This window comes from Balaenoptera acutorostrata, chromosome 15 (assembly GCF_949987535.1).
Source record: "Balaenoptera acutorostrata chromosome 15, mBalAcu1.1, whole genome shotgun sequence".
Taxonomy (NCBI): Eukaryota; Metazoa; Chordata; class Mammalia; order Artiodactyla; family Balaenopteridae; genus Balaenoptera; species Balaenoptera acutorostrata.
The window spans coordinates 77839368-77850553 of NC_080078.1; the positions used below are offsets into that span (position 1 = coordinate 77839368).

Sequence of the window (11186 nt, forward strand, 5' to 3'; positions counted from 1 at the left end):
TTGCTCTGATCACTTGATTAAGGTGGCATCTGCTGGGCTTCACATCCATATAGTTACTCTTTTTTCCTTCTTATTAAGTATTTTGTGGAGAGGCACTTTGAAATTAGGTAAATATGTTATTCCTCATCAGACTTTCAATTTCTTTAAAAAAATTTTTTTTTCCATTGAGGTATAGTTGATGTACAATATTATAGGTTTCAGGTGTGAAACACAGTGATTCACAATTTTTAAAGATTATACTCCATTTATAGTTATTATAAAATATTTGCTATAGTCCCTGTGCTGTACAATATATCCTTATAACTTATTTATCTTATGAACAGTAGTTTGTACAGACTTCAATTTCTTTATTTTTCTCTTTTATTCAATGGGTTTAATCTGTTACTTTTTCTTTTCTTTTTTTTTTTGGCCATGCCATGCAGTATGTGGGGTCTTAGCTCCCCAACCAGGGATCGAACTTGTGCCCCCAGCAATGGAAGTGCCAAGTCCTAACCACTGGACTGCCAGGGAAGTCCCTGTTACTTTTTTTAATTGAGATGTAATTCACATACCATAAAACTCACCTTTTTTAAAAAAGTTCACACTTCTAAAGTGTACAATTCAGGAGTTTTTAGTATATTCATACCTTTCTAATTCCAGACATTTTCATCACCCCAAAACAAACACTGTACTCATTAGCAGTCACTCTCTGTTCATCCCTCTTCCCAGCCACTGGCAAACACTAATCTACTTTCTGTCTCTATGCATTTGCCTATTCTGGACCTTTCATACAAACAGAATCATAAAATATTTGGTGGCTTCTTTCACTTAGCATAATGTTTTCCAGGTTCATCCATGTTGTAGCATGTATCAGTACTTCACTCCTTCTTGTTGATGACTAATATTCCATTGTATGGATATATTTACCACATTTTGCTTATTTATTCATCAGGTGATGGACATTTGGGTTGTGTCCATTTTGGGCTATTATGAATTAAGGCTTCAATGAACATTCATATACAGGTTTTTGTGTGGATAGATGTTTTTAATTCTCTTGGGTATGTATCTAGAAGTGGAATTGTTGGACCATATGATAACTCTGTGTTTAACTTTGTGAGGAACTGCCAAACTGTTTTCCAAAGGGGCTGCACCATTTTACATTCCCACCAAATATGTATGAAGGTTTCAGTTTCTCCACACTCTTGCCAACAGTTCTTATTGTCAGTGTCTCTTTTTATTATAGCCATCTTAGTGGATGCGAAGTGACAGTGCCTGTGGCTTTTATTCACATTTCCCTAATGATTAGTGACGCTGAGCATCTCTCTGCCCTCATCATCTCCAACAGGCTCTTTCTGACCTTTCAAGTCTCAGAGTAAAGGTCCTCTTCTCAGAGGCCTTCCCTACGTCTTTTATGTAACATTCACTGCAGCTGCTGTTATTTTTTTTTTTAAGATTTTTTTTTTTTTGATGTGGACCATTTTTAAAGTCTTTATTGAATTTGTTACAATATTGTTTCTGTTTTATGTTTTGGTATTTTGGCTGCAAGGCATGTGGGATCTTAGCTCCCCAAACAGGGATCAAACCTGCACCCTCTGCATTGGAAGGAGAAGTCTTAACCACTGGACCACCAGGGAAGTCCCGCAGCTGCCATTATTAACAACATTCTGTAAATGTCTCTAGTTCTCCTTGTCAGCGCTTTAGGTAAGACTGTACTTTCCTGTCCCCTTGATGTTGAGTGTGGCTCTATGTCTTGATTTGACCAGTAAAATGTGAACAGAAGCGATTTGTATTGTTTCTGGACAAAAATCTAAGAGGCAGTTCAATCGTTGTCATATATCCTTCTCACTGCTGCAGTAATCATCAAATCCCATGTTGAGATAAAGCCTTTGTGAGCCTGGGCCCACGGGTGATTACAGTAAGCAGAGTTCCCAACCTGATGATCCCAATGTTGTTTTGATGAGTTTGGCAGCTACTTAAGAATTTAAACATAGAGTTAACATATACCCAACAATTCCACTCCTAGTACCCAAGAGAACTGAACACGTATGTCCACATAAAAACTCGTACATGTATGCTCACAGCAGCATTATTCATGACAGCCAGCCAAAAAATAGAAACAACCCAAATGCCCATCAACTGATAAGTGAAATCTGGCATATCCATACAATGGAATATTATTCAGCCATGTATAAAAGAATGAAGTACTGATACATGCTACAACATGGATGAACCTGGAAAACATGCTAAGTGAAGGAAGCCAGTCAATATATTACACAATTACACGATTGTCCAGAAGAGGCAAATCCATAGGAACAAAAAGTAGATTAGTGATTGCCTAGGGCTGAGGGGTGTGTGGGAGGATTTCTGAGAAATCTTCATTTGGTGCCTCTTTCTCCACTTTCAGTTCTCAGCTTTGGAACAGTCCCTCTTATCAACCTGCCTTCTTTTCTTCATTTCACTTATTCCGTTTGTACTGATTCTACAACCTACCAAGGGTGTGACCTTGGGCAAGTTCCTTTATCTCCCTGTGCCTCAGTTTCTTCACCTGTAAAGTGAGGATATGATAGCACCATTAGGAAGGTTACACTTCGAACTCATGAGCATGGTTGGCTCTGGCGAGAGGAGAGAGAAGGAATGAGAAGGCAATATCCCCAGTGTGTAAAACAGAGGCTGAAACAAAGCGGGAGCTCAATAAATGCTTGTGGAATTAATGAAAATGTTTGGTACCACTGTTCAGTAGTAGAATATTGCTCAACACTAATTATTGAGAATATCCACCTTGACTCTCTGAGAACGAAATCAGTTGGAAACTCTCTGCGTTGAATTGGAGGGGGAAAACTTGATTTTCCTAAATACAGCTCAAGTTCTGGGGCTGGGGACCTTCCCTGGTGGCGCAGTGGTTAAGAATCCACCTGCCAATGCAGGGGACACGGGTTCGATCCCTGGTCTGGGAAGATTCTACATGCCGCGGAGCAACTAAGCCCGGGCACCACAACTACTGAAGCCCGCGTGCCTAGAGCCTGTGCTCTGTAACAAGAGAAGCCACTGCAATGAGAAGCACGTGCACCGCAACGAAGAGTAGCCCCCGCCCGCCGCAACTAGAGAAAAGCCCACGCGCAGCAACAAAGACCCAACACAGCCAAAAATAAATAAATAAAAATAAAGTTCTGGGGCTGATGTTAGACCCCCAAGGAGAAAAATAAGCAATCTCTTTTCCTTTTTTCCAGTCTGTTCTTCTTAGACTTCAGTTTGGAGAGGAGAAAAGAAATTAAGTGGGAATGGTGAGGAGGAGGGGTGGAAGTGAGAGTCAAGATGGATTTTACAAGGAAGTGCAGCACATCTCCAAAGCTCCCAACATCTTTGACCTCCAAAGATTTCAGAGAACTTGCTCATTCTTGGGCAAGGTTGTTAAGATTTCCACATCTACCCAGATCTTATCAATCGCAAATCATTTCAGGGAATTAAGATGTGAAGGCAGCCTGGATTTGGCTAATAAATAGTTAACGAAGCTTAAGCCGGTGGGGTACCACGTGCAGGGAAATGCATAGCACTCCTGGAACACAGCCTGGTGGCCGGAGAATCAAGGCAAGTATACACACATCAATACAAAACATTCCTCGTGCCATGACAAGTCCTAACAGATCATCCTGGCATTCTGGGGAGGAAGAGGTCTTATCTGTAGGTGGAGAGAGCCAAGTAGGGCTGCTAAAAGAAGCAGCATTTCCAGGGAAGTTTTATTTCCTTGGGAACACTGCACAAGAGAGCAAACATGTTTCTTTAAAAATTGCCTTAGCTCTTGGTATCATTTTGAAACCACGCAACTCAGGCTGGGACTTGAACCCATGTGCCGGGATTTGAACCCGGCCACAACCCTGATTGGGACTTGAACCCACGGTCTTTTAATTGAAGTCACACACCTGGTCTCAGGACTTAATGAAGCTCAGGATCTTGATGTCTCGACGCAGAGAGAATTCAGTGAGAGACAAAGAGATAGATAAGAAGTGCATTTATTTAGAGAGAAACATACTCCATAGACAGAGTGTGGGCCATCTCAGAAGGCGAGAGACCCGGAAATATGGCGTGTTTAGTTTTTATGGGCTGGGTAATTTCATAGGCTAATGAGTGGGAGGATTAGTCCAACTATTTTTGAGTGGCGGGGAAGTGGGGATTTCCAGGAATTCAGCCACCACCCAATTTTTGGCCTTTTATGGTTAGCTCTGAACTGTCATGGCACTGGTGGGTGTGTCATTTAGCGAATGTATTACAATGAGCATATAATGAGGCTCAAAGTCTACTGGAAGTCAAATCTTCCACCATCTTGGACCTAGTTAGTTCTAACCAGTTTTTGTCATGTCCTATGGCTATGTCATTCTTTTAAAGGTTGTGCCCTGGCCTCTTCCCTCCTGTGCCATTTTTACCATTTCTTTTACTCATATTGTATTTCCCCCTCAAACTGAAAAGAGTGACAATGCTTCCCCCTCCCCTCTGATTACAAATATATGGTCAGTTTTTAAAAAATCAAGTATTATGGAAAACTATAAAGAAGTAACTAAAAATCACCCATAATTTTACCACCTTTCCAGAGATAAATTTTGGTGTATGTACCTCTTGACTGTGACAGATTTCCTGTTGTCTCCAGTAGCTGTTATCCATTTCTTCCACTGAATTTTAGTTGGGCATATGGCTGCTCAGGATAAAACCTATATTTCCCAGCTTCTTTGCAGGTAGGTATGCCCACAGACTAAGTTCTGGTCAATGGGATGGAAGCAGAAGTCCTAGAAGTGTGATTAAGGGTAGGATATGTGTTTTTCTTTCCCTGCCCCTTCCTTCCTGCTTGCTGGAATGAGGCCTGATGGCTGGAGGTTCAGCAGCTATTTTGGACAGTGTGGTGGAAGCCACGTGATGATGATATGGAACAAAAGGATGGAAGGAGCCTGGGTTCCTGATGACTTTGTGAAACCACCTTACTTGCCCTTTTATTCAAAAGAGAACTCAGTGTTGAATTTATTTGATTCAGTCTCCATTCACCAAGTTTGTCAGTAAATCCAATGTCAGCTCTTTTGGGGGGCTCTTTCCCATCACTTGGAATCATGCAAAACCAACCAACCAACCAACCAACCAACACACCAGCCCAGGTTCCCATAATACAAGAAAAGTGGGGAAGGCCCAATTTAGTTTTCTGCTCATGATCACTGCTGATTTGCTCAGAGATCAAGTCCAGACCAAGTCCCAAAAAAGTTAGATGGCTCTGCTCTCAACATCCACTTCCTCTGTGCAAAGCGTGGCCATGCAGAGACCCCAATCAAGAAACTTGCTGCTTTGCAGGGCACTGGGAGCATGAGAGATGTAGGTCTTGAATACTCAGAAATTCACCACTCTCTGTCCTTCCAGCCTTCCTGTAGTGAATGTCTGTTATTCTTTATGGCTGCTCAACATCCTTGGATTCCTTCCCCTCCCAATGTTCGGGAGTATCCCACCTCATCAACTCATGCCTATCTACGATTGAGACTAGATCATCACTTTTTCAGGATCCCTGCATCTGGAGTACAGGCTTGTGACCTAAGCTCCGCCAATCAGAGGATCAGTGCCCGTCTTCCATGGGAAGCAGACAGCCAGTCAGAATCCACTGTAGCCAGCATGGCAGAAGAGACTCTCAACTTCGGAGGCAGCAGGGACCTCTGGTCCTTTAGTCAGAGGACAAATCATGATGTCTGGAACCAGCAGTGGCTTCAGTGGTATCTCAGTCAAAGGAGATTTACAAAGTAACCTGGCCATTGTTTCTGGATGTAGCCTTCAGGTCTGAAGATTTTTCTTTTCTTTTTCTTCCCTCCCTCCCTCCCTTCCTTCTTCTTTCTTTCTTTCTTTTCTTTCCTGCCTTCCTTCTTTCTTTTCCTTCCTTCTTTCCCTCCTTCCTTTCTTCCCTTCCTTCCTTTCTATCAATCCACCCATCCACCTAGAGATACCTATATGGCTATAGAGATACAGAAAGAGACAGAGACAGAGGAAGAATGGGAGAGGGAGAGATAGAGATTGTAAGGAATTGGTTCATGCAATTATGTGTCTGGCAAGTCCAAAATCTGTAGAGCCAATGTCCCAGTTTGAGTCCGAAGGCTGCAAATTGTTCTGGAATCACAAGAATTCCAGTTCCAGTTTGACAAATGCCCTGAGGCAGGAAGAATTCTCTCTCACACAGGGGTCAGTATTTTGTTCTATTCACACCTTCAATTGATTGGATTAGGCTCCTTATGGAGGATAATCTGCTTTACTCAATCTAGTGATTTACCTTAATCTCACCCCAAAACACTCGCACAGAAACACCTAGAATGTTTGATCAGATATCTGGACATCTTGTGGCCCAGTCAAGTTGACACATATAGTTAACCATCACAATGACCAATAAACAACTTTCTGGGATTGGATTAGTTGTCCGTCTTCAACTCAAAGCAGGAGCTTCCACCTCTTTCCCATTTTAGAAAACCTATAACCCAACATAAACATTAGGCCACACTCTTCTCACAACCCCGAAGCCACACACCTCTATTGCTTTCTCCTCTGTTTCTCTTCAGTTTAGCCTTTCTTGGTGGGCCTAAAATCCCACTGCCCCCTCTTGGTGAGTCCACAGCAGCAAAAAGCACAAAATACCAACCGTTTTCTTAATAACTCCCCCATATTTCAGACATAAAAATGGAATTTTACCATACATGTTGTTTTATAATCTGCTTTCTTACTGTATCTTAGATATTATTCTATGTTAGCATAAATGGAGCTACATATTTTTAATGGCTACAGTATTCCCTTGTAAAAACGTACCACAATTGAGTGAACTATTTCTTTATTGTTACACAGTAGGGTCATTTACAACTTTTTACCATTGTAAATAGTGTTTTGATGTACATATGATTGTGTACACTTGTCTGAATATATATATATATATATATTTAATTAATTTATTTTTGGCTGCGTGGGGTCTTCGTTGCTGCGTGCGGGCTTTCTCTAGTTGCAGTGAGCGGGGACTACTCTTCGTTGTGGTGCACGGGCTTCTCATTGTGGTGGCTTCTCTTGTTGCGGAGCATGGGCTCTAGGCTCGTGGGCTTCAACAGTTGTGGCACGAGGGCTCAGTAGTTGTGGCGCGTGGGCTCTAGAGTGCAGGCTCAGTAGTTGTGGCGCACGAGCTTAGCTGCTCCGCGGCATGTGCAATCTTCCTGGACCAGGGCTCAAACCTGTGTTCCCTGGATTGGCAGGCGGATTCTTAACCACTACACCACCAGGGAAGTCCTATACTAGTTATTTTAACAGAGAAAATTTAATGTAAAGAATTGTTTAAGACCCCTCAAATAGCCAAAGCAATCTTGAGAAAGAAGAACAAAGTTGGAGGCATCATGCTTCCTGGTTTTAAACTATATTACAAAGTATAGTAATCAAACCAGTATGGTATTCATATTTTAAAAAGACACATAGATCAATGGAACAGAATAGAGGGCCCAGAAATAAACCGACATATATATGGTCAATTAATTTATGACAATGGAGCCAAGAATATACAGTGGGGATGGGACAGTCTCTTCAATAAACAGTGTTGGGAAAACTGAACAGCAACATGCAGAAGAATGAAACTGGACCACTATCTCACACCATACACAAATATTAACTCAAAATGGATTAAAGGCTTGAACGTAAGACCTGAAACCATAAAACCTCTGCAAGAAAACACAGGCAATAAGCTCCTTGACATCAGTCTTGGTGATGATTTTTTGATTTGGCACTAAAAGCAAAGGCAATAAAAGCAAAAATAAACATGTGGGACTACATCAAACTAAAAAGCCTCTGCACAGCAAAGAAAAACATCAACAAAATGAAAAAGCAACCTACCAAATGTGAGAAAATATTTGCAAATCACATATCCGATAAGGGACTAATTAATATCCAAAATATATAGAGAACTCATACAATTCAACAGCAAAAACCCCAGAAAATCTGATTTTAAAAATGGGCAGAGGATCTGAATAGACATTTTTCCAAAGAAGACATACAGATGGCCAATGGTTACATGAAAAGGTGCTCAACATCAATAATCATCAGGGAAATGCAAATCAAAACCAAAAGTTGATATCACCTCACACCTGTTAGAATGGCTATCATCAAGAAGGCAAGAAATAAGTGTTGCTGAAGACGTGGAGAAAAAGGAACGCTTGTGCACTGTTGGTGGGAATGTAAATTGGTGCAGTCACTATGGAAAACAGTATAAAGATTCCTCAAGATATTAAAAATACAACTACCATATGATCCAGCAATTCCACTTCTGGGTATCTATCCAAAGGAAATGAAAACACTAACTCAAAACTGTATCTGAACCCCCCATATTCACAGCAGCATTATTAACAATAGCCAACACATGGAAGCAACCTAAGTGTCCATCAATGGATGAATGGATAAAGAAAATGTGGTATTTATACATAATGAAATATTATTCAGCCATAAAAAAGAAGGAAATCTTGCCATATGCAACAACATGGATGGACCTTGAGGGCATAATGCTAAGTGAAATAAGTAGAACAGACAAAGATAAATACCGTATTATCTCACTTATATGTGGAATCTAAAAAGAAAAAAGCAACCCCCACTGAAACTCATAGATCAGAGAACAGTGGGTGGTTGCCAGAGGCGGGTGAAATGGGTGAAGGTGGTACAAAAGGTCCAGCTATAAAATAAGTAAGTCATGGAGATGTAACGTATAGCATGGTGACAACAGATAATTATACTGTATTGTATATTTGAAAGTTGCTAAGAGAATAAATCTTTTTATTTTTATTTATTTATTCAGCCGTGCTGTGAAAGCACCGAGTCCTAACCACTGAACCACCAGGGAATTCCCCATGTATTTTATATATAGTAGTGTGTATATGTTAATCCAAAACTCCTAATTATTCCCCCCGCTGCCACGTGGCTATTTTAATTAAAATAAAAACAGAAAATTCAATTCCTCAACTTGCTACATTACAAGTGCTCAATAGCCACTTGTGGCTAGTGGCCATCATATTGGATACCATAGATATAAAACATTTTCATGCTGCAAAAAGTTCCAATGGACAGTATTAATCTAACAATTGGCATTTATCTGATGTTTTGTAGTAAACAAAGTCTGTTCACCTCCATCTTTGTCTTTAATCCCATGTGATGCTGTCTTGGTTTTCTAAGAGCTCAAGGCAGTGTGACTCAAAATATGGACAGTGTGACTTAAATTGTAAACTGTTCATTACCTGCTCAGGACACTATAAATATAGAAATTAAGAATAAGCTTTCAGAAAGTTTTCTAGCAAGCTGATCTTGCCACACATTTTTATTGTATTTTACAGAAGTACCAGTCTGCAATGGATTGGAAATTTAAAATGCTGGTCCTTCACTATAGATTGTGCACTTGCAGGTACAAGTGCTCCAAGGTACAAGGATGACTTGGACATGGTTCCGGCCCTCCAGAGCTCAGGGAAGAAGAGTGGAGGGAGCCAGAGTTGACATAAGGCCTATTTGAATTGAGCAAACATTGACATATAGACTTGACGGACATCTGAAAATGATTCAAAAACACATAAGGACATTCATTCACTCATTTATTCATCTAGTAATTACTGAATGCCTACTATATACTAAGCACTAGGGATACAAAAGTGAACAGGATGGAAAGTGGAGTAATTGGAATATTCATATATTACTGATGTAAAAAAAAGTACAGCCGCTGTGGAAAATATTTTGGTGGTTCCTCAAAAAGCTAAACACAGAATTACCATATGACAGCAATTTCACTCCTAGGTATACACCTGAAAGAATTGAAAATTGGGACTCAAACAGATCCTCGTATGCCAATGTTCATTGCAGCATTATTCACAATAGGCAAAAGGTGGAAACAACCAAAGTGTCTATTGACAGATGAATGGATAAACAAAACTTGGTATACCCATACAACAGAACATTATTCAGCCATATTGAACTTGACACATGCTACAACATGGATGAACCTTGAAAACACTGTGCTAAGTATAATAAGCCAGACACAAAAGGACAAATATTGTATAATTCAACTTACATGAAATATTTAGAACACGCAAATTCATAGAGAGATAAAGTAAGTTAGAGGTTTACCAGGACTCGGGAGAGAGAAGAATGGGGAGTTAGCTGTTCCTTAATGGTTACAAGGCTTTGGCTTGAGCTCATGAAAAAGTTTTGGAAACACATAGCAGTGATGGTTGCACAACACTGTAAATATAATTAATGCCAATGAATTGTACACTTAAAAATAGTTAAGATAGCAAAAAAAAAAAAAAGAGAAGACAACTGAACCTACTTTTATGACACAACTGCAACTCTGCTGCAAGTAGAAAGTGTTAACACGTAAGGAGCAAACAGCTATGAAGGAGGATGGGTAGTCCATGAAGACTTCATGTAGGAGGTGGTGTTTAGGAAGTTAAGATTCAGTAAGATTTCCACAAGCAGAGAAGAGATGAAAACTTCCTGGTAAGCTGTGAGATCTACTTTCCTTAAGGACCCTGGAGCCACTGCCTCGGTTACAATCTTGGCTCTGTAATTAACTGGCTCTGTGACCCTGGGAACCTCTCTGCGCCTTAGTTTCTTTATCTGTAAAATGGCGACAGTAATGGTACCTTCTGCTAGGGTTGCCGTAAGGATTAAATTAGTTAATACATGTAAAAGTGCTTAGATCAGTACCTGGCACAGAGTAAATGTTATATAAGTGTTAGCTATTCTTATTTTTTGGCCTCACATTGGTGGCTTGCGGAATCTTAGATCCCCGACCAGGGATCGAACCCGCGCCCTGGGCAATGGAAGTGCGGAGTCCTAACCACTGGACCGCCAGGGAAGTCCCAGCTATTCCTATTTTTAATTTTTTCTTTTTTTATGAAAATAAATGTTTACTGTGGAAAAAACCTAAGACGAAACTAAAAATCGCTTAAAATTCTACCACCCAGAGACAATCACTGCTAAGTGTTTATTGTATTTTCTTCCACAATTTTTTTGTACATAAATATACGGAGCTCATCCACGCACCTCTTTAGACTTTCTCCTCCGCAACTCGCACACGCCTCCAACCGTCCCACCGTTTTCTGAGCACCAAGAGAACGAAATTTGTTTAACACAAACGCCGTGCCTTGCCCTTGTCACACAAACCACGCCCCAGGTTGCCGCTCGCGCGCCGCGAG

General features: G+C 40.6%; 1 protein-coding gene across 4 annotated transcripts in view; it reads right to left on the reverse strand.

Annotated features, from left to right (window-relative positions):
- The window catches only part of STAU1 (staufen double-stranded RNA binding protein 1), an 86950-nt gene extending 75810 nt beyond the window's left edge, over nt 1-11140 (reverse strand). For 2 of the 4 annotated variants that reach the window (XM_007185336.3, XM_057529743.1), the window contains exon 1: nt 11035-11127. The gene's annotated coding sequence lies outside the window, so the exon portion shown is untranslated. Of the gene's footprint in view, nt 1-11034 lie in introns of all 4 variants that reach the window. The other 2 variants (XM_057529735.1, XM_007185333.3) reach the window with 2 other exon arrangements.
- Nucleotides 11141-11186: the final 46 nt, after the last annotated feature.